The following is a 22957-nucleotide window of genomic DNA, read 5'->3' on the forward strand; positions in this document are numbered from 1 at the left end:
TCATAACAAGCACTTAGAAAACAGCAGATGGATGATAGCAGAGTTCAGTTGGGTTATTTTCATTCATTCATTCATTTTACAGTCTTCTAGACTGCCCTGCATTCATCCAAACAGCATTCTAGGGTGGTGTTCAAACATAAAAAGTCAACATTACAGATTCAGTACTAAAATATACAATTAATCATCTAACATTATTTACAGTATCAGTGGGCTCGCCTATAACAAAGTTATCAGGATGGCTCATAATATTTCTTGTATCTCTTTTTCCATCCAGGGTACATATCATCATTAGAAACATTTAGTTTTATACAGATGTGCTCATCAACTCTATCCCAGATGCCTCAAGGCTATTTTGGTGTCGTTTTCTGCAACTCATTTCAACTATTCTTAACCATTAGTAAATAGGACATATCTATATAGACCAGCCTTCCCCAACTTGGTGCCCTCCAGATATGTTTGACTGCAGTACCCATCATTCCCAGTGAGGAATAATAGGAATTGCAGTCCAACACATCTAGAGGGCATGAGGTTGGGGAAGACTGATGATATAGACAGAAGCAGCAGACTTGAGTGGAATGTAGGAAGTTGAGAAAATCCAGAACTTGTATATTTATACTCCGCCGCCCCCAGCCACATTTTCTGCCTCCTATTGAATTGAATTGAATCCAATTGAATTGGTCACTCAGAGGTAAAAGGCTCAAATACTGTATTTTCCAATCCCATGACTATCTAGTCTTCTAGCATCCTTGGATAAATATAAATACGAATGGGTTAGAAACAGCAAGGGAAGTAGTGATATCTGACTTCTGTGATCATTTGACTGATGGAAGTAAAAAAAGCTTCCCACATGCATGCATGCATCAGAAACTCCCTTTTCAAATAGCCTATTCCCAGATTATATGAGCTTACTTAATACAGAGAGAAAAGCCTATTTATTATACTGTTTCCCAATGTGTCCATAAACTACTTTCTCTTATTCTCTTTCACCTCTCTGATATATAGTTCAGAGAACAGTTTCAATCTAACAATAGGGTATGTAAGATATATTTTACAGTATGATTTTGAAGCATGGGTAGTGAAAATTATGTGCATGTAAATACAGTTACAATATGCAGACAAAGCCAGAAAGCCTGTGAAAATGTTTGAAATCACTGAAAGGAAAAATATGTAGGATTTGTGTGGCCTTATGAAATCAGAAGGAAAATAACAGTTTAATTCATGAAGCAATGTTGTTATTATTCAGCTATTTTAATGCTGAACCCGAACAAGAAATGCCCATTTTATTCTTTGTGCCCAATCAGGAATTCCAAGCTCATAATAATACAGGGTGGAGAAACGCATTCTAGGTATTTACTTTTCTGCAGACTGAAACAGTATTTTAAAAATAAATGAACCTTAGATCTAAGTTATGATTTAGATGGTATTTTTTATTAGCACCAACTAATCAAGACAATTATTATGGCCTATACAGGTGTAGTGGTGTTCATGTTCTATGGTAAATGATTTTCCTGTAGCCACACAGATAGAGTACTGCACAGAACTTTTGAAGTTGTTCTCTAAACTATGCAATTAATTATGACATTAATGCATTAATTACTTAGGGCACAATCCTATGGCCGCTAGTCAGTGGCTAGACAGCCATAGGATAGGCCGGTTCCCGGGAACCGGGGCATTCCTGGGGTCATGCTGGGGCAGGGAAATTGGAAATGCTGGCATGACACATCCAACGTGTCATCCGGCTGCCGCTTCCCCCGCTCTGACTTCCTGCAGCTAGACAGCCGAAATCGGCTGCCTAGCCGCAAATGCAGGACAGCTGAAGCGCAGAGGGGATGATCCCCTCTGCGCTTCTCCTGCCCTGCATTGGGTAGGCGGTTGCCTCCAAGCTTGGAGGCAGCTGCCTATCCTGGTAGGATTGCTCCCTTATTTATTTTATAGATTTATATTATGCATTTAGCAAATAAATTCTTATGAATTAACTTACAAAGCATCTAAAAACAATAATCAAAATAAAGCACCAATAAAGTGAATAGTAAAACAATGCAACTAAAACACTGGCATATAAAATAAAACTAATCATAAAAGGCACAAAGAGAGGAAGCTTATCCGATTTCCCCAGGAAGAGAATTCCACAATCTAGAGGCTACCACAGAAAAAGCCGTGTCTCTGATACTCAACAAACAGGCCAGAGAGCAGAGTTTGAGAACAGGATCTTATGAAATGGGTAGGTCCATATGGACTATGGCAGTCCTTTGGCTAACCAAGCCTCAGACTGATCTGAACTTCTAAGGTCTCTACTACCTTAACAACTTTGTAAGTAGTATAACTGGTGCATGATAGCTGTAATGTGTGTTGACTGTGGACCTCTTACTGCTTCCTCGAGAGATGCTGTGCTTCTCTCTCTCTAGACTAGATTTGCTTCTCATCATTTCTTTGCTTTCAAAAGAGAAAATTTCACTAATCAAACTGACAGATTATTTGTATCATTACAGTAGTATGAGTAACTATATAGCTTGATAGGGATATATGCACTTCAGAATTAATCATGAGATATAAAACAACTTATTGCCTCATTACAGAAGCATAACATCTCAGAATAATTAATGGCAACAGTAGTAATTATAATTAGAGTCATTCTGTGTGCACTGAGACGTAGTAAAAGGTTACCTTATAAAAGTGGCACGCTTATCCCTTTCAGTGAGCATAACAACTTCATACTTAGCCAACAGGTATGCCCTTTAAATATTATCTTCCAAGGCCCCTGAAAACAACTGGTAAAGAGTCAGATCACTAATACAGAATTGCTGAGGTCACTGCCCAGGGATCTGCACTGGTTTTATACCACCCCAGCACCAGCTTATGTAGACGGGATGAGACAGAGAAGAGAAAGAGCCAAAAGGAAGAATTCCTTGTGTTCAGTTACAACTTAGCCTTTGTAATGTTGTTCAGTATGCTCAATGGCTTCAATAACCTTCCTCCAAGCACCTGTGAGTTATCCTGGAGGGAACCAGGGAGTGGGAAGCAAGTCCTTTTCCTCCTTGAGAGAACGAAGATATTGGGTTGGATCTAATGTAATGCTAGCTGAAAAAGTACAAGAGATGGCATTGTTCCACCAGTGGTTGCATGTTTCACTAGAGGTTAAGCAAGTGAAAGCGGAACTACTGCAAGCAACACCTAGTGAAATGTAGCTGCAATGAGTTGTGAAAGCACTTGTGCAATGGCTTGTGCAAGCGCTTGCACAAGAGGAATCAAAGTACTGGATTCAACACTTGTACGAGGACAAAAACAGGGTGTCTGTGAACAGTACAAGCTTCTGCTAGTAGAATGACACCACTAGATAGAGCCTGTTAGGACTAAAGACTTTCTAAGATATCAGGAGACTTTTGTAATGGAGAGATTGATCAGGGCATGACAACAGTCCTGCTAAATTCAGATGGTTTAAATTAAATGAGGATATGGCACATCATATACAAAAAAATCAATTAAAATCTTAGAAAGCATAGTTCTTTCCCTCTGCGGAACTAACCTGAGAGTGTTGCTGGAAAGGAGGTACAGTTTTATCTGATAATTTAATTTATATCAGCCATTACTGCCCAAGCAAAACATAGTACTTTTATGTCTTTTCTACTGTTGTAGGTTTTGCTATCATCTCACTGCAAAGTTAATCTCTTACCTTTCCACATTTTCTAAATCCAGGCATTGCACTCTGCTAAATTGCCAGTTTGCTACACATACAAATTTGTTTTCAGTGATTAACCCCAAACAGTCTGTTATCACAATGGATAAACTGAAGAAGTAGTAGAGATTGGCATGAGGTCAAAATTCTGTTTTTAGAAGTACTCCCATCTCTAAAGCTAGAAAGAAATATCTACCTGGCATTGAAAGGTTAACATTTACCCAAATACTTGGATTTTCATAACAGAAAAACTATTACAAACACATCCCATAAGATCAACTGTAAAAAAGTGAACCAAAGAATTTGAATGCAATTAAAAAAAAAATCTGGATAAGAAAAAAAGCAATACATTCTGCATGAATTCAGGCATTGCCCATGATTTTACTAAGGAACGTGTGAAGAAGTATGCAAATCATGAAAATAATCACTAGTAAACATACAAATTATCTTTAAAATAATTCATTTTCCCTAAAATAATCTTGGCACAAAGCCTTGCACATAACAGCGTCTCCTCTGTTAGGAAGGGAGTGTGCTTTATTTTAAATGAAAATGAAAGGGTTTTTATAAAGAAAAACATCCAGGATTTTATCATTCTTTTTATATAGATTTATTTCACAGATGAGAGGATTTCTCCCATCTCTTCTTTGATTGCTCCTACGTTTCACTCTATCCCTATTTCACTCCTCCTGAATTCTGGTTTAATTATTTCTTAATTTCTTAAACTTATTTCACAACTGGAATATCTGCACTTTACATAGCTTTCTCTTCCTCCAGTTTATCTGCATCTTTTTCTCCTTGGTGTTACAGATGTCCACGTGTACATTCCTAGGACAGTGAAGAAACCTCGAAGTGATTGTACCTAAATTGGCAAGGAACAATTATTCAAGGGTTTGTGAAACTGATCAAATATTTGTGATAAGGGGTTTGTGAAACTGACACAGTAATTTGAGGAGAAACAGTGTCATGAAATGTCCCCACACCAACTTTGTACTGCTGATTCTTCAGAATGCTTACTTAGGAATAAGTCCTAGTGAACTCAACGGGGCTTACTTCTGATTAGACATGGATAGGCTTGCACTATTAATCTCTGATTTCCTCCTCCCCATAAGAAGGCTTTTTATACCTTTTGGTCTTCTTTCAAATAAAGCAACATTGTGTTTTTGCAAACCTAAATTATTTATTTTGCAAAAATTTGATAAATCAAAACAATCCGCTTTGATGCGTGAATCAGCTTCAAAATTATCATTGTTATTTTGAGCCACCTCTGGATTGTACATAACATTGCATCAAGATTTCTGTAGTGTTTTACAGGAGTGGGCAACGTTTGGAGGCTGGGAGGGCCACATTGTCTCCCCAGAACCCACCCTGCCACCAAATTTTTCACTGCAGTGTTCCCCTGCTGCTGCCAAATTTACTGCCACAGTGGCTGCAAAAGTAACAGCAATTTTTGCAGGAAAACAAGGCACATGGGGAGCCTGCACCTTGTTTCCAAGCAGAATTACCTTCTGGGAGTGCAATTCTGCTGGCAAAAAAGGTGTATACCCTGTACACCTTGCTTCCTGTAAAATATCTGCAAACTTTGCCACTGCTGCAGGAAATTCAGCAGCAGCAGGGGAACACACTAGGCGCTTCAACAATAGCCGTGGGGGCCACATGTGGCCCACTCGCTTTACCAATACACACTTGTGCTCATGTGCATTAGTAAAACATGACAGAGAAAGTATCTTGATACTACTGTACATATAATCATATCAGGTTTGGTTTTTAGCAGGATTTATCAATGAATGTTAAGCTGTAGCAAATTGCATATTGCTCCATATAAACTCTGAACTTTAAAAAAAAAATGGAACAAAGCGTAATTCCTAAGGCATTGGTCCCACTGTATAAAGAAGACCAGGTAATCCCAAAGTCAGTCCAGGGAGAAATTAAGATTAGTATTTGGGGAGCAGCCCTACTGTCACTACTGGCTCCAGGAATTTACGATCCTTTGGGTAGGCCCCCTTAACCTGGAAGAGGCAGGACATGCAAACTAAGGCTGCATCAGTCTCGTATACTCTGTGAAAAGTGGAAATGGTAGTACTGTTAGGGCAGCGAGCTCTCTGCTTGTCTTGGAGCTCTGGCAAAAGCCCGACTTTGATATCCTCTAGAGCCACCCCTGACTAGTTTATTTACAGCACCTTATGCATGTCTACTCAGAAGTAAGTACCACTAGGATCAATGGGGCTTACTCCCAGGTTAAGCGTGCATAGGATTGCAGCTTTAGTTGCTTTAATGGATTTCTAACAACTATAGGAAATAATACTCATGATTAAACAAAGAAACCCAACACAGAAGTTTTCAAGAGGCAATTATTTACCTTAAAGCCTCCCCTAAACCAGCTACACATATTTAACAACTAAATACAACCTTACATTTCATTCAAGTGTTGCCATGGTATTTTTGGACTAACACAAAATTACATTTCTCTACTTCGTTTCCATGGTTTTGTCATCTCTGAATCTTGAAGCAGTCTGTTTTCATAGTCACAGCATTATAATGTATGTACAGTATTTTGTACAAAAAGAAATGAAAAGCCTTGACAAGTATTATATATAACAAGCAACAAAATATTAAAAGACTGATTAAATGTTCTGACAGATAAATTCACAACCTAGTTAGGTTAACATATTTGAATCTAGCCCTATTCATTCTACTTCCTAGCAGCCTATTCTATTCTCCTATAGCTGCAATGACAAGCTGAAGCAGCATCCTTCATTAATTTATCTAATCCTTCTGGAAAAGCATTTAAGCCTGTGGTCATGACAGCATCCTGTGGCAATGAATACTGTAGGCTCATTATGTGATGTAGGGGGGACATTTCCCCTTTGTTTGTCTAAAACCTGCTGTCTACCAATTTCAATGCATGACCCTGGGTTGGTTTTGTATTTGGAGAGGATAAATCATTTCCCACACAATTTTGATACATGCTCTTTTGTTTTCAGTCCCTTTCCTAACCCTTCCTAGCTCTGTGCTATTCACTGCCTCAGCACAGCACTGAATCTTGTATTCTACTTTCTTGAACCAATTCTCCTACCATTCTTTACAATCTAGTTTAGACTTTACTGTCCTCAATAATTTGGTGTTAACAGTAACTTTGGCTGCCTACCTCATTCTTTATCCCTATCTCCACATCATATATGAATTGTGATCATCCATTTTTAACATGATTATCATTCTTGTGGGAAACTGATGACAATTCCACAGAAGAACAAAATAGATACATACCTTGAGCAGACATTCTAAAGTTTATACATGGTGGAGACAGGATCATATCCACTGGCTCTACCCCCTTCCTCGCTCTCTATGGCCGGGTTTACACAATCGGGGAAGGAAAATAAGCCATTGTCGCTTATTTTTCTGCCCTTGCACATGCTGGTCACACATTGCATCATTACCATAATTACCCTTTCTTAGCACAGTTTGCCATGTCGTCCGAGTCCAATGAGGGTGTGTGGTGGGGGTGGGTTACAAACCACCCCATAACCCTAGAACACGCAACAGGTTGACGGGTGGTTTGTAAATCCACCTGCTGTGCGACTTGCCGGGTTTGGACAACACAACAGACTGCACCTGGCAAGGGTAATGATGGTAATGATGTGGAGCATGACTGGCACATGTGGAGCAGAAGAATAAGCTACGATGGTTAATTTTCCTTCCCTGATCATGCGAACCCAGACTTTTATGTTACAGGGTCCGGTCCAAATAAGGATAAGTATGTACACCCCAGTATACATAGGTTATGTGTGCACAAACTGTACGTACACACATTTTTGCAGGGTAAAGATTATCCTGTTGGATAATCATAGACCTTTGTGCAGATGGAATGGAGGAGGATGTGATTGTAAAAGGGCAGCAGGCATAATGCCAATCACCCTTCATCATTGTACACTGTACCCTTGACAACGTCTGCACAGGGCTAATAACTGACTTCCGGAACACAGTTATTTTCAACATTTAGAAGTTGCAAGAGCTGGAGAAGAGAAAGCACAAGTGCCCCTGCTCACAAGAAGTCACATATTTTCCCCTCAGATATTGCAGGACTCTGGGTAGCAAATAGTCAATTGTTTAATTGATCATTATATTTCCACATCAAGTGCCAAGACTTTCTGGGCTAGCCCTGGGAGTGCTTGGGATCTTACCCAGGAAGCACAAAGAAAGGCACTCCTATTTCTTCTGTCCCCACCCTTTCAACATCTAATATCCTAGCCTATCTACAGTCAAGTGCTCTTCTTGCCTGAATCATCTGAAGCTCCTCAGGGCCAAACCAGAACCAGCCAAAGCCATAACTGACTCACCTGCTCACATATGAAATGGGCTAGACCATACTTTAATACCAGTAGGAGCTCTGGAAAGTGCCCTTCAGGGTTCTATCTTGTCCATCAAACTCACCAACTTTACAGGAAAACACTGAATAAGTTAATCTGGGAATTTTGAGTGAGGTATCATCAGTATGTTGACAAACCACAGCTATATTTCTCATTCACACAATCACATCTCAATCAGGTGATGCAGGGGAAGTACTGCAACCAGTGTCTGGGAGCAATAATGGACTGCTCATGTGCATTGGATGAGGGCCAAATACACTGAAGCTTAATTTAAAAAACACAGACTTAACTGTTTGTCTGCCTAGGGGTGGTGGTTTCTCGCCCAGGAGTATGCTGTTCAACCTGTCTTGCATGGGGTTGCAGTGACTCTAAAATATAAGATTTGCAGTTTCGGAATATTCATAGCTCTAGCTTTGGATCTTGGAGCCCCAAGTGGCCTTAGTAGCCCACAATCCAGGCTAGTGCACAAACTCTGGCCTTGCCTGGACAAAGTGATGGTAATCCATGCTATGGTAACCTTGAAGTTGGACCTCTGCAATATGTTATACATAGGGCTACCCTTGAAGAGAGTTAAGAAACTGCAATAACTTCAGGACACAGCTGTTTGATTGCTAACTGGGGCCTAAACGTGGGATCATATTGCATCTTTATTAAAACAGCTGCACTGGTTCTCAATCTGTTTCCAACCTCAATTCAAGATGCTTACCTTTAAAGCCAACACAGCCTAGAGTCTAAGTTTTTATTTGATGGTCTTCCCCCTAAACCATTCTGCTCGATCACTGAGGTCATCATCTAAAGTTCAGTGTGATGGATAGCAGCCAGGGAGAGGATTGTGGATTCCCACCTCTTGAATGTCCTCCCAGGGTTCGCCTGGAACCTATGCTATCCTTCCGGTGCCAGGCAACAGTGCTTTTATTTTCTGACCATTTAGATCCTTTTAATCCTTTGAAACAGCTGTAAAGGTTCAGCTCTCTGTTCATTGTATGGTGGCAGTATGTGTGTGTGTGTTATAATGGTTGTTCTGTGCCATGTGTTTTTTGCTATATATTGATTGTTTGGGGGCAGTATCCAACGGGGCTGTTGCTCAAGCAGCCCTTTCCGCTGATTCCGTTGTGCAAGCTGCTCCTACAGCTGATTGAATTGCACAAGCGGAACCCACTGCTTGTGCAACAGAGATTTAATGCTTCCTATAGGAAGCCTTGAAATGAGCAGAAACACTCATTTCTGGATTGGGACAGGTCAGCAGAACTCCCTTATGTGAGCTCTGATGACCAACCCCATTCCAGAAATGAGCATTTCCACTCATTCCTGGTTGCTCTTGGAAGTGCAAAATCTCCACTGTGCAAGCAGTGGGTTTTGCTTGCAGAATGGAATCAGCAGGAGCGCAATATGGCAGGGGCAGAGCATCCTGTTGGATACTGCCCATTGATTGGTTGTATCCATTTTACTTTTATTGATTGTATTTTGTTGTTAAGTGCACTGAGACCATTTATGCTAAACAATGCAGGATATAAATTTAATAATAAAATAAGTGGGGAAGGAATGCTGAACCGACCCTCCTGTCCTGTGCCTTACCACACTGCAGTTGCTTAGTCTAGCTGCTTTTTCCCTTCCTTGCTCCAATCCTGGAAATAAGCTGGGAATAGAGAAAAGGGGCAGGAGGAAGGGACTGACAACACAGAAGAGGGCAAGCACACTTCTTAGTCTACCTTTCTGTGGTGGACTTGATCTCTGCTTCAGACAATCTGTACTCTCTGAATTGTGTGGGATGGTTTTTGGTGGTAATGGCAGGAGAATCCTGCCACAAGGACAGATTGGACTAAATGACCTTTGGCCAGTTCTTACTTTCTGAATCTACATGCTTTAACTAACTGATTTCATTTCCCAATGTAATTAATAACGCTGCAATTGTTCAGGTAGGCCAGACTAACCCAAATAACTAGAAATCAACACGTAGCCTTAGTACTTGAAGAGATCATTCATCATCTAGTAGCATCAATTCTCACCATTAAACAATTCATCATTTAAAAAACAGTAGGCAGAAGACTTGCAAGGGGTAGCACAGGGGTTACATACCTTTCTGTTTTTCTGGGCGCCCCAGGTCCTTCCAGGAGCTGCCTGGCCACCTCAGGCAGCTCCGTGATGGCTGAGGAAAAAAGATACCTCAGCAGCCTGAAGTGCTGTACTGTAGCCAAAACAACAGATCCGCTGATGGGCAGGAAGAGCTGGCTGGGGGAGGAGGAGGAAATGTGCACTCTATGAGTTTGTGCCCTGGATTTTTTAAGAACAAAGCAATACCCCTGAGAAGTAAGTTTCCAGACAATATTCATAAGAAGACAGCTCATATGTTGCAGCAGTATGTCAAAAGGACTTTTCCTGGCCCAACTCAGTGCACATGCATCTACTGAAATGCAGCAGCATGTAAACAGTAGGTGTTGTGCTATAAGGGAGGCAAAAGAGATGATGGTGGCGACGGCAGCACCAAAGATTAGGAGCCTAGCATTCACTGACTAGCATGGAGGGAAGTTTGTAAACGAAATCTCTTGAAGGATTGTTGTAATTGGGTGGAGGGGTGAAGCAGATCCCATTAAATCTAAGGGAACAGGCTGATATTTAATAGATGAGGACGTGTTACTAGGCCCAGGCAGTGAGCAGGGAAACCATATACTACTTTAATTATTTTCCCAAGGTCACCAAAATGTCTAAGGCCAGGCCCCACAAGTCTGACACTACAGTCTTCAAAGAGCTTGCTGGAACAGTCTAATCTTGGCTGGAAACGTATTTCTGTTTTTAAGGAGTGCATCTTACACATTTTTTTTTAATTTTTAGGTAGAAGTATCAAATCGGGAGGAAAAATGGCTGTCTAAAGTAGGGATGGGCAACTTCTGGGGGTCTGGGGGCCAGTCCCCCCCCCAGGGGCCACACTTTTCTTACCTACTGCCAAAATTGTCACCACTGTACCACTGAATTTGCTGCCAAAATCTGGCATCAACAAATTCAGTGGCACAGTGGGGGCCACTAAAAAGGCAGGGGGGCCACATGCTCACAGAGTGTAGCCCACCCTGGAATGAAGGATGGGCCCCATTGTTGTTGTTGTTCAGTCGTGTCTGACTCTTCGTGACCCCACGGACCATAGCACGCCAGGCCTTCCTGTCCTCCGCTCTTTCCTGGAGCGTGCTCAAGTGCATATTCATTGCATCAGTGATGCTATCAAGCCATCTCAGCCTCTGCCGTCCCCTTCTCCTTTTGCCTTCAGTCTTTCCCAGCATCAGGGTCTTTTCCAGGGAGTTTTCTCTTCGCATTAAGTGGCCAAAATATTTGAGCTTCAGCTTCAGTATCTTCCTTCCAATGAACACTCAGGGTTGATTTCCTTTAGGATGGACTGATTTGACCTCCTTGCAGTCCAGGGGACTCGTAAGAGTCTTCTCCAACACCACAGTTCGAAAGCATCAATTCTTCGGTGCTCAGCCTTCCTTATAGTCCAGCTCTCACAGCCCTATGTTACTACTGGGAAAACCATAACTTGATTAGATGGACCTTTGTCGGCAAGTTGATGCCTCTGCTTCTTACTATGCTCTATAGGTTTGCCATAGCTTTCCTCCCCAGGAGGAAGCGTCTTTTAATTTCATGGCTACAGTCACCATCTGCGGTGATCTTGGAACCCAAGAAAATAAAATCTGTCACTGCTTCCATTTCTTCCCCTTCCATATGCCAGGAAGTGATGGGGCCAGATGCCATGATCTTCGTTTTTTTAATGTTGAGTTTCAAACCAGCTTTTGCACTCTCCTTTTTCACCCTCAACAAGAGGCTCTTTAGATCCTCTTCGCTTTCTGCCATTAGGGTGGTATCGTCTGCGTATCTGAGGCTGTTGATAATTCTCCCAGCAATCTTAATTCCGACCTGTGATTCATTCAACCCGGCGTTTCTCATGATGTACTCTGCATATAAGTTCAATAAGCAGGGCGACAATATACAGCCTTGTCGTACTCCTTTCCCAATTTTGAACCAATCGGTTGTTCCATGTCTGGTTCTTACTGTTGCTTCTTGACCCTCGTACAGGTTTCTCAGGAGACAGGTAAGGTGGTCTGGTACCCTCACCTCTTTCAGAATTTGCCACAGTTTGTTGTGATCCACACAATCAAAGGCTTTAGCATAGTCAATGAAGCAGAAATAGACGTTTTTCTGGAATTCTCTTGCTTTCTCCATGATCCAGCGAAAGTTGGTGATTTGATCTCTAGTTCCTCTGCCTCTTTGAAACCCAGCTTGTACTTCTGGTAGTTCTCGGTTCGCATACTGCTGAAGCCTAGCTTGTAGGATTTGGAGCATTACCTTGCTGGCATGTGAAATGAGCGCAATTGTGCGGTAGTTTGAACACTCTTTGGCGTTGCCCTTCTTTGGAATTGGAATGTAAACTGACCTTTTCCAGTCTTGTGGCTACTGTTGAGTGTTCCAAATTTGTTGGCATATTGAGTGCAGCACTTTAACAGCATCATCTTTTAGGATTTTAAATAGCTCAGCTGGAATACTATCATCTCCGCTAGCTTTGTTGCTAATAATGCTTCCTAAGGCCCACTTGACTTCACTCTCGAGGATGTCCGGCTCAAGTTCAGTGACCACACTATCATGGCTATCAGGGACAGTCAGATCTTTCCTGTATAGTTCTTCTGTGTATTCTTGCCACCTCTTCTTAATCTCATCTGCTTCTGTTAGGTCCCTGCCTTCTTTGTCCTTTATCATGCCCGTCTTTGCACAAAACGTTCCCTTGATATTTCCGATTTTCTTGAAGAGATCTCTAGGCTTTCCCATTCTGTTGTTTTCCTCGATTTCTTTGCATTGTTCATTTAAGAAAGCCTTCTTGTCTCTCCTTGCTACTCTCTGGAACTCTGCATTCAGTTGGATATATCTTCCCCTTTCTCCCTTGCTTTTCGCTTCCCTTCTTTCGTGAGCTACTTGTAAAGCCTCATCACACAGCCACTTTGCTTTCTTGCATTTCTTTTTCTTTGGGATGGATTGAGTTGCTGCCTCCTGAACAATGTTACAGACCTCCGTCCATAGTTCCTCAGGCACTCTGTCTATCAGGTCTAATCCCTGAAATCTATTCCTCATCTCCACTGTATATTCATAAGGGATATGATTTAGGTCATACCTGAATGGTTTAGTGGTTTTCCCTACATTCTTCAATTTCAGCCGAAATTTTGCAACAAGAAGCTCATGATCTGAGCCACAGTCTGCTCCAGGTCTTGTTTTTACTTACTGTATAGAGCTTCTCCATCTTTGGCTGCAAAGTACATAATCAATCTGACTTCGATATTGACCATCTGGTGATGTCCATGTGTAGAGTCGCCTCTTGTGCTGTTGGAAAAGAGTGTTTGCTATGATCAGCGTGTTCTCTTGGCAAAACTCTATTAGCCTTTGTCCTGCTCCATTTTGTACACCAAGGCCATGGTTGCCTGTTATCCCAGTGATTTCTTGACTTCCTACTTTAGCATTCCAATTCCCTATGATGAAGAGGACATCTTTTTTTGGTGTTAGTTCTAGAAGGTGTTGTAGGTCTTCATAGAACCGATAAAGCTCAGCTTCTTTGGCCTCAGTGGTTGGGGCATAGACTTGAATTAATGTGATGTTGAATGGTTTGCCTTGGATTCGTACTGAGATCATTCTATCATTTTTAAGTTTGTACCGCAGTACTGCTTTTCCCACCCTTTTGTTGACTATGAGCGCTACTCCATTTCTTCTAAGGGATTCTTGCCCACAGTAGTAGATATGATGGTCACCTGAATTAAATTCGCCCATGCTTGTCGATTTTAGTTCACTGATTCCCAAGATGTCGATGTTCAATCTGGCCATCTCATGTTTGACCACCTCCAGCTTACCTTGATTCATTGATCTTACATTCCAGGTTCCTAAACAATATTGTTCTTTACAGCATCGGATTTTCTTTTCACCACCAGACACATCCACAGCTGAGTGTCCTTTCGGCTTTGGCCCAGCCGCTTCACTCTTTCTGGTGCTACTTGGAAATACCCTCTGCTCTTCCCCAGTAGTATATTGGACACCTTCCGACCTGAGGGGCTCATCTTCCGGTGTCATATCTTTTAGCCTTGTGATACGTTCCATGGGGTTTTCTTGGCAAGAATACTGGAGTGGATTGCCATTTCCTTCTCCAGTGGACCACATTTTGTCAGAACTCTCTGCCATGACCTGTCCGTTTTGGGTGGCCCTGCACAGCATAGCTTATGGCTTCACTGAGTTACGCAAGCCCCTTCACCACAACAAGGCAGTGATCCATGAAGGGGAGGGGCCCCATAGGGGTCTAATATTACCTAGCTGCACCACTGGTTGGAAAACCCCTCCATAATAGCCTTAAATCCACAGAAAATAACCACTTTAGAACAGATATACTAGGAACTGTGGATTGTTGCTTCTCCTCCTCCTCCTCTCCCTCCTCCTCCTCTTCTTGTTTTCTATTCATGGCAGAAAATGGTCTTTTTTGGCATCCTATTCTGTATAATTATTCTAGACAACCCACAGAGTAAAAACCTTTGCAAGGATCTGCACTCACACAACTTTTTATTTAAAACCCCCCCATTTCTTTCTGCTTGCTATAATCACAGCTACTGTGCAATGGCACACAGAAGTAATCAAGCCCCATGTCTATATTTACATGTGATTATTTTTGCAGTAAAGGTATAGCAGTGTGCCATCTGCAGAAGCTGCAGGATATGAAATTAATTTCCATCATTTGTGAAGATGGTGAGAAATCCAAAAAGCCACCAGGCCTTCTTTTTCTTTTCTTGCTTAATAAACAGAGCACAAGATCACACACTAAAAAATAAATCTTCTTCTGCAGACTGCAAGCTTTCAAAATAAAACTATTATAAAAGGTATTCTCAAGATAGTGAAATATCTGCCGGGCCTTCTGAAAAGTTTATCCTTGCTACAAGGTTAGAAAACAACAAGTTCTTGAGGGATGGCAGGTGATTAAAACTGACAAGATTTTTGGACTATGGAACTTGGGAGAGCAGGATTTCTGTTAAATTCAATCCCCCACTGATTCTCAGGAAAAGAGCTGACAGTACATTCACGATTCAACAATGAGTGTGCTGTGCTACCAAGGACCTGCTGAGAGTCTTGAAATCTGGGGGGTGTGAAGGGGGGGGGATTTTTGAACTGGAATGATGAAAAGTGCCTTCAAAACTATGTGTAGGAACTTTAACTTAAAAAAAAAAGAATAGTAGCATGCAGACAAAGTAGGATAGTATGAGCCTCAGCCAAGTGAATGCTAAAATATGGTGTTTCTCAGAAAGTGTTTTAATGGTTAGGTGAATAAAAGGGTTAGGCCCTAACCCTTTAGGTCCTTATGCATATGGGAGCTCTGATGCACACATGGATATCTTGGGCATGCAGATGTTTTGCTATTCACCAATAGATGGGTCAGCTCAACATCTTTTGACAAAGTCTTTCTCCAAAGACTACTGAGCAAATTAAGTAGTCGTAAATAAGTGGAGAGGCCCTCTTAGGGTTAAAGTACAGAAAGGAGAAATAAGGATTGGTAAAACAACAACAACAACACAACACCCAATATTCAGCAACAGACATCAGCACCCAAAGGCTTTCTTAAACGACCAAGTTTCAATGGGCCAGCAGGCCTTCTCAGCAGGATAGTCATGGAATTATAGAGTTGGAAGGTACCTCAGAGATCATCTAGTCCAACCCAATTCAATGCAGACTCTGCACTGGTGTGGAGCTATAACATCCCTGACAGATGGCAATCCAGCCTCTGCTTAAATACCTCCAGTGAAGGAGAACCCACCACCTCCTGTGGCAAACTGTTCCACTGCTGAAAAGCTCACGCTGGTAGGAAATTTCTCCTAATGTTAAGCCAAAATTTGCTTTCCTGCTACTTCCACCCATGGTTCTAGTCCTGCCCTTGGGAACACAGAAAACAACTTTGCTCCATCTTCTGCATGACAGCTTTTCAGATATTTGAACACTGTTATCATGTCTCCCCTTAATCTTTTCTTCTCCTAAACATACCCAGCTCTTTCAACCATTCCTCATAGGACTTGGTTTTCAGACCCCTCACCATCCTGGTTGCTCTTCTCTGAGTGCGCTACAACTTGTCAATGTGCTTCTTAAAATGTGGCGCCCAGAACTGGAGAGAGCAGTCCAAATGTGACCTGACTAATGCAGAATAGAGTGGAACTATTACTTTCCATGCTCTGGACACGATGAATCTGTTCATGCAGCCCAAGATTGTATTAGCTTTCTTAGCCACCCCATCACACAGCTGGCTCATATTCAGCTTGTGATCCAAAAAGACACTTAGGTCCTTTTGACATGTACTGCTGCCAAGTCAGGTCTCCCCTATCCTATACTTGTGTCTTTGATTTGTTGCACCTAAATGCAAGACTTTACATTTATCTTTCTTGAACCTTATCTTAGAATCTCATGTTCGATTCGCCGGATGGGCAGGACCCTATGGTGCCCTTGTGTGGGCGGCCAGATCCACCCATCCCGGTGTGCATGCATGGCCCCTACTGCTAGTGGTTGTGATATAGTGCTTTCATGGGCAAGCCCCAAAATGACCAAAAACACTCATTTCTGGAAGGGACAGATCGCGCCCCTTCCAGATTCTGGTTGTTTCAGGAATTGCCCCCGGAAGTGCTACAGTGTAGCTGCAAGTGGTAGGGCTGGCTGCACATGCATCAGGATGGGCGGATCTGGCTGCCGCACAAGGCAACCACTGGATCCTGCCTAGTGTTCAAGCCTGTCTAGATCCTTTTGAATCTTGATCCGGTCTTCTATGGTGTTGGCTATCCCTCCTAGCCTCATGTCATCTGCAAATCTGATAAGCAACTCCTAGATAGATAGATAGATAGATAGATAGATAGATATCCTGGCCCGAAACTGTCTATGGCTTTAACTTTTAAGATAAGAACCTTCAGTTACTACACACTGGTAACCAATGAAGTTGGAACAATAGGGAGCAGCTGGCACAACAGCCTAAGCTGGTAAAAAGCACTCCTGGAGATCACCTGGATATCCAGAAGTACTCCCAAGATGAAAACTTGACATTTACAAGGAAGTAGAACCCAGTCCAGAACAGCCTGTTTACCCAACTTTGGATGAGCTTGTCTCCCAGCAAGCAGTCCTTCCATTCTGTCTAGATAAAGTTTCAGTTTGCTTGCCTCCATCAAGTCCATTACCAAAGTCGGGTCTCTGACACCTCCTTAGGCAGGTCTTTCGTCTCTACTGCCTCCTAGGATCTGATGAAAAAGACAAATGGCTTGGTCTCATCTGCATATTGGTGACACAGCCTAACACTTTGAATGACCTCCACCTTGTGCTTCATGTAGATGTCAAATAATATGGGAGATAAGATTAATCCCTGTGGCATCCCACAGGCTATTGGCCATGGGTTAAAGCAGCAGTCTCACAGCTCTACATTCTGGAACCACCCCTCTAGGAATGATAAAAGCCACTTAGGGCGCAATCCTATGGCAGCCAGGCAGCAGCTGGATGGCCATAGGATTATTTGGTTTTCAGGAACCGACCTCTGAGCCTGTGCTGCAAGCTCAGTTCCCAGAAAACCGCCTCCCTGCCCCCCTCCTCATAGGCAGCGTGGATCATCCCCAGTTCTGTGCTCCTAAGAGCAACATGGAGCAGGAGGAAAGGGGGCATTCCTAGGGGTGGGGAAAGGACCTCGGAAAGGCCAATACTACACTTCCTATGCGTTGTCCAGCCACCGCCCCCCCCCCCCGAAGCGCTGAGGCTACACAGCCGAAATTGGCCACCTAGCTGCAAATGCAGGGTGGCTGGAGCGTGGAGAAAATCTAATTGAGTCCAGCAGCTGCCAGGTGGTTAGAAATGTGAAAGACTCCCCCACCAATGCTACCTGCCCAGATCTCAGTAATGTATTCTAGGTCAGCGTACTCATCCAGAATCAGATACTAAATGGCAGATGTTCTACCATTTACTGCCCTTGTTTTCAACTGCACAGTTAGACCTGATGGGCAGCCAAGAAAACCTTGGCTGAGAGAGGGAGCAGAAAGGGGAACAGCATGAAGATGTCCTTCCTCCTCACCTCCATACCTTCCTCTACCCCATTTGCTTCTATTTTAGTCGCTATGTTTCTCTCTCACACACACATGCACCCCAGCCTCACCTGACCACCTCCCCAAATACAGTAACCCTTGCAGCCCAGAAAGAACCAAGCAAATCAGTTCAGTGAACACACCCCTCTGATCAATCAATACCCAACAGTAGGGAGAAGCATAATGAAAACAAACCCAAAGAGAGGTAGTCAAGAATGTGCTAGTAACCAATTAATAAACTTGCTTCCATTTGATCAATCTGCATCAAGCTGTATAGAGAAAGCATGTCACAGAACCAAGTTATCACATGGCAATTGAAAAGCATAGTTTTGTGAACCAGCCCTAAGAGTCTTTTTTCTTTTAAAGGGCACTAAACTGTAATGTTGGCATTTATAACAAGCACCTTTCATCCAAAGGCCTCAAAGGACTTAAAAGATGTGAGATGGAAAGTGAATAATTCAGAGACGCGTCCAAATGAATAGACGATCAAACGAAGTAATATCCCAATATTTAAAAAAATCAAGAGCATAGATACTAGATTAGGAATTGGGCAGTGGGCAAATAAAAATATCCTTCACAAAAGATATATGAATGTGACTACATAAAGGTTGCTTCTCCCTTGTCTCCTTTTTGAGCTCTTCTCATGCTGCTCACCTAAAGAGTTGGAAATTGATTGAAAATTAACTGGATTAGACACTTGCACAGAATAGTGGCATTGCCCTTTGATAAATTAGGGTAAATTCATTTTCCTATCAACAGAAATCTAATTTCAAAGAAAGCTCTTACTTTAACAAAAAAAACTTTATAGGATTTAACACTCAAATTAAAAAGCTGTACACATATGAACAAGTGCTCCTCCTAACCCAGCTGAACAGGATCTCATACTTCATCCACATCCTGACTGACTGGCTTCACACTATGATACATGCAGTGTGTTTGCAAAGAATAAAAGGTTAAGCATGAACAAATAATATTTTCCCATAGTTCTTTTTAAAATAAATGATGTTTTTACTAATTAGTTTAAACATTTTACATTCCTATCGGAATACTGTATCATAACCTATTGGCATCTATTACTGAAAGAAACACTACTGCTTTTGTTATTCAAAACACCACTGAATTGTGCCTGTGGTCCTTGAGTCATATTACCGGAAGCCTGAAGTGATAAAAATACAAAAGATTGGATTGTCTACTATGGATAGATGTCTACAGCATTCATTTAAAATGCATATAATTGATCAGATGGAGCAAAATAGTTTGCATAACTCATTTATTAAGCCATAGAGAATACACATAAATATAGAAGTTGGTTGAACTCATCAGTCAGACGTATAAAAGACAACTGCTTAAGTCTGTACTAGTGATGGATTTTCTCATTCTTTAAAAAAATGTTTAAAAGTTACAAAAGTTACCATTGCTGAGGATTTTAATTTTCTATCTATGAAATATTCCTAAATGTGATATGCTAAATCAGTAGCTTTTTATGATGTAGTTTAACTGTTAAGAGTATGTAGTTTTAACTGTTAGGGCAAGGAGGGATAGTATTCCTCAAGTGAAAACAGCAGCACTCTCAATAATGAACAATGCTGGCAATTATTTTTACTTTTCTGTGACTGAAAAATACAAGTGACATTACTGGGTGATAAAGTGCTAGCTTTTCTGATGTCAAGGCAAAACCCACAGCTCCTACAACCGACACGGTGAAGGGATGAAAAAAAATCTAACATTCTGGGAAAATTAAACTTTCAGTGAATTCCACAGGAAGGAAAAGAAACATGGGCTACTCCCAGACATGATGCCTTATGCTTTCAATCACATCTCTAAGCAAGCTACAAGATTAGCAACAGTAGAAAAGCAGTAGAAAGGTTTATTTTTTAAACAAACAGCTTTGCTCAGGAATCTGCTAAGGAACTCTTTAAGAAGGCTTGAGAACTCTAAGCAGGACTGCAGCCTTTGGGAATGTATAGAATTTATAAACTCAGATTTTCAGTGGTGTATCCTCAGACCACCTAAAGTTAAAACCTAAGAAAGAAGACATGCACATTTTTATTACGCATACTTTCAGACAGCCTCATAGAACAGGATACTACAGCCCAAGAGGGACAAGAACCTGCCAGAAGAACAACACATCTCTGACCTTTTCATCTTTGCCTTCAGACAAAGCATGTATAACACCTCTGAAGACTTGCCTGGGTATAAAAAAAAGACAGACAATAAACCAGACAAACTTCTTCCTTATTTCTCCTTGTCTTCTTGAGCCTTTATCAATGCTTATTTGATGTGTAAAATATGTTTTCCACTTTGAAGTGATTAAACATTTTGCATTGTTAATGAACTTAATGAGTATGTATTCATGAATGTCTTACATATATATGCTTCCTATATCACACACTCCAAGAGGCTTAGAACGTACATCAAAATATTACAAGACAATATTACAATATGCATTCAATATTAACAAGTACAACCATCGTTAACAAGCACTACAGTCACCCCCCCCACACACACACACAAAACACACAACCAAAAGTGAAGGGGGGGAAAGAAAGAAGTCTACAATGTCACCCCCAAAGCCTGCTCAAATAAAAGTTTTAATTTGAACCTCCTGTGATTTCAGACTAAGCAGGACCTTTTCTAGGAATGGAGCCACTACTGACATGCCTCATAGTTTTACACATTGCAACAAAGTGAAGGAAAAGGAAGTGTGTCTTCTGTGTCATGAGCTGCTGAATTTATGTGAAGCTGCCCTGTGAACTTCAGGTGGCAGCTTCTTAGGACCAAGCTACATGTTTCTTTGAAGATGCAGCTAGCCCTGACTTATAACTTGCTTCTTGCCTCTGCTTCCTCCTTTGTCCTTTAGTTTTGATTTGCTCTTCAATCCTGACTACTGACTTCCCCAACAGGTCCTGATTCCTGGCTTACCTGTGAGGTAAACTATCTGTTATGCTTAATATATTGTGTGTTGTTTTACTAAAAACAGTTATGGCCATGTGGTGGATTGTTATCAAGATTGCAACATGTCAGGAGGGGAGCCTTAGCCCTTCCCTCTCCAGCCACACCTTACCCCTCCATCCAATTTTCTTTTCCTCTTTTTAACCTCTCCTCAAAACATTTACATTTTAATGGTCCATCACAACTCAAGCATTCAATAGTTTTGGCTACTAGCTAATCCTCCCCTCCCATTGCCACATCCTATAATTGCTACTAGATCAAACCCTACAAATCCCCTTTTTATTTCTTCTGATTAGATGAAAGAGAATGAAATACAGTTTTTCAGTCTTGAAACTTGCTTGATAACTTTCCCTCTAAATTAGATTTATCACACCATGGCAGGATCAGTGAAAAGATCAATGAATTATTTGATAAAAGTCTTCAAAAAGCTCTAAGATTAATAATAGTATTTAAGCGACTTTTTAAAGAGATGCAGTGTGATGGTACACACATTCTTCGATTCACAAAGCATTCACTGCTGCTTTCCCCATCTAATGTTTTATGAAGAGCAATGTCCATTTTTAAAAGCCGCAACTATACATTATACTTTGAAAGTTGAGGCCTAGAGATATAAAATTTCCAGAAATGTTGAGGCCATGGAAAACAACCGTTTTTAATTGGTTATCGGGGGGGGGGGGGAGATTTTGGGGGAAATGGAAAAATAAGCAATACCTTTTTTAGCACTCTTTACTTGAGCACGCTCCGAGAGAGTGCGCAGGACAGGAAGGCCTGGCGTGCTATGGTCCATGGGGTCACGAAGAGTCGGACACGACTGAACGACTGAACAACAACAACAACAACAGATCTAAAATCACTTTGTTGCTTTAAGACAGCCTTCTGGAACCTGGTGCCCTCCAGATATTTTGGACTTCAGCTGCCATACGCCTCAGGCAGCATGGCCAGTGATCAGGAATGCTGGGCACTGTAGTCCGAAACATCTGGAAGGCACCAGGTTGGGGAGGGCTGCATTAGGAACATAAAGCAGTCTTTCTGTTCCTAAAGTTATTTTATGTATAACTTAGTTTGCTCATAAAATTATCATTATATTTTAAAACTTGTAAAAGTAAACTCAGTAAATTTGTAATTCTTGTCTGAACAGATTAGAACTACATTAAATGACTGCTATAGCATCAGAAACACAGTACTCTACAGAACAAAACCCAAACTGTCAAGAATGCACAATGGTGACTCTATTCACATGTTGGGAAACTGAGCATAAATGTATATCAGTAAAATATACTTTAGGTCAAGAATTTAATAAGGAATGGAAGAAATAACTATGCTGACAATCTTACAGAGAGGATTATAAAAACATTTTTCCTCATGGCTTCATTATTTACAGACATTTTACAACTCTAGTCTTTCTATAAAAGTGTTTTTATTACATAGTTCTTAGAAATGATTTCGGGGGGAGTAAAGACTGGGTACAATATATAAATACGTTGTCTTAAATTCTAAAAGAAAATATTTCATAATCCAAAGCTGTTCAGTTTTTCAGAACAGATACAAAAATAGTCCTTGGGTAAAAAACCAGAAAAAAAAACCAGTTTCCCCCCCCCAAAAATACTTACTGCATTATTTAAATGATTTCCATAAATAAATAAGAAATGGCCATATGGTGTTCCAATTCTGACATAAATAGCACATTTAAAAAAATAACGGTTCTAAAATATAATTGCACTGCTCCACAATATATCTAGTCCAGCACAACTGAATACATATAAAATCAACAGAAGAATATAATGTATGAACATTGTACATCCTTACAGTTGATAATTAACTAGGCAAAATTATATGAATAGAAGCTTGTTGTCATCTTTGTCCTAGATTCT

General features: G+C 41.2%; 1 protein-coding gene across 27 annotated transcripts in view; it reads right to left on the reverse strand.

Annotated features, from left to right (window-relative positions):
• Nucleotides 1-22957, reverse strand: part of NRCAM (neuronal cell adhesion molecule) — a 218278-nt gene that overhangs the window by 165601 nt on the left and 29720 nt on the right. For 7 of the 27 annotated variants that reach the window (XM_084810722.1, XM_084810738.1, XM_084810732.1 and 4 more), the window contains one exon: nucleotides 21798-21905. The exons of the other annotated variants lie outside the window; for them this stretch is intronic. The gene's annotated coding sequence lies outside the window, so the exon portion shown is untranslated. The remainder of the gene's footprint in view (nucleotides 1-21797; nucleotides 21906-22957) is intronic. 27 annotated transcript variants of the gene reach the window in all.

Source organism: Heloderma suspectum, chromosome 7 (assembly GCF_057233095.1).
Source record: "Heloderma suspectum isolate Gila_16-S chromosome 7, 16-S_ref, whole genome shotgun sequence".
Lineage (NCBI taxonomy): Eukaryota > Metazoa > Chordata > Lepidosauria > Squamata > Helodermatidae > Heloderma > Heloderma suspectum.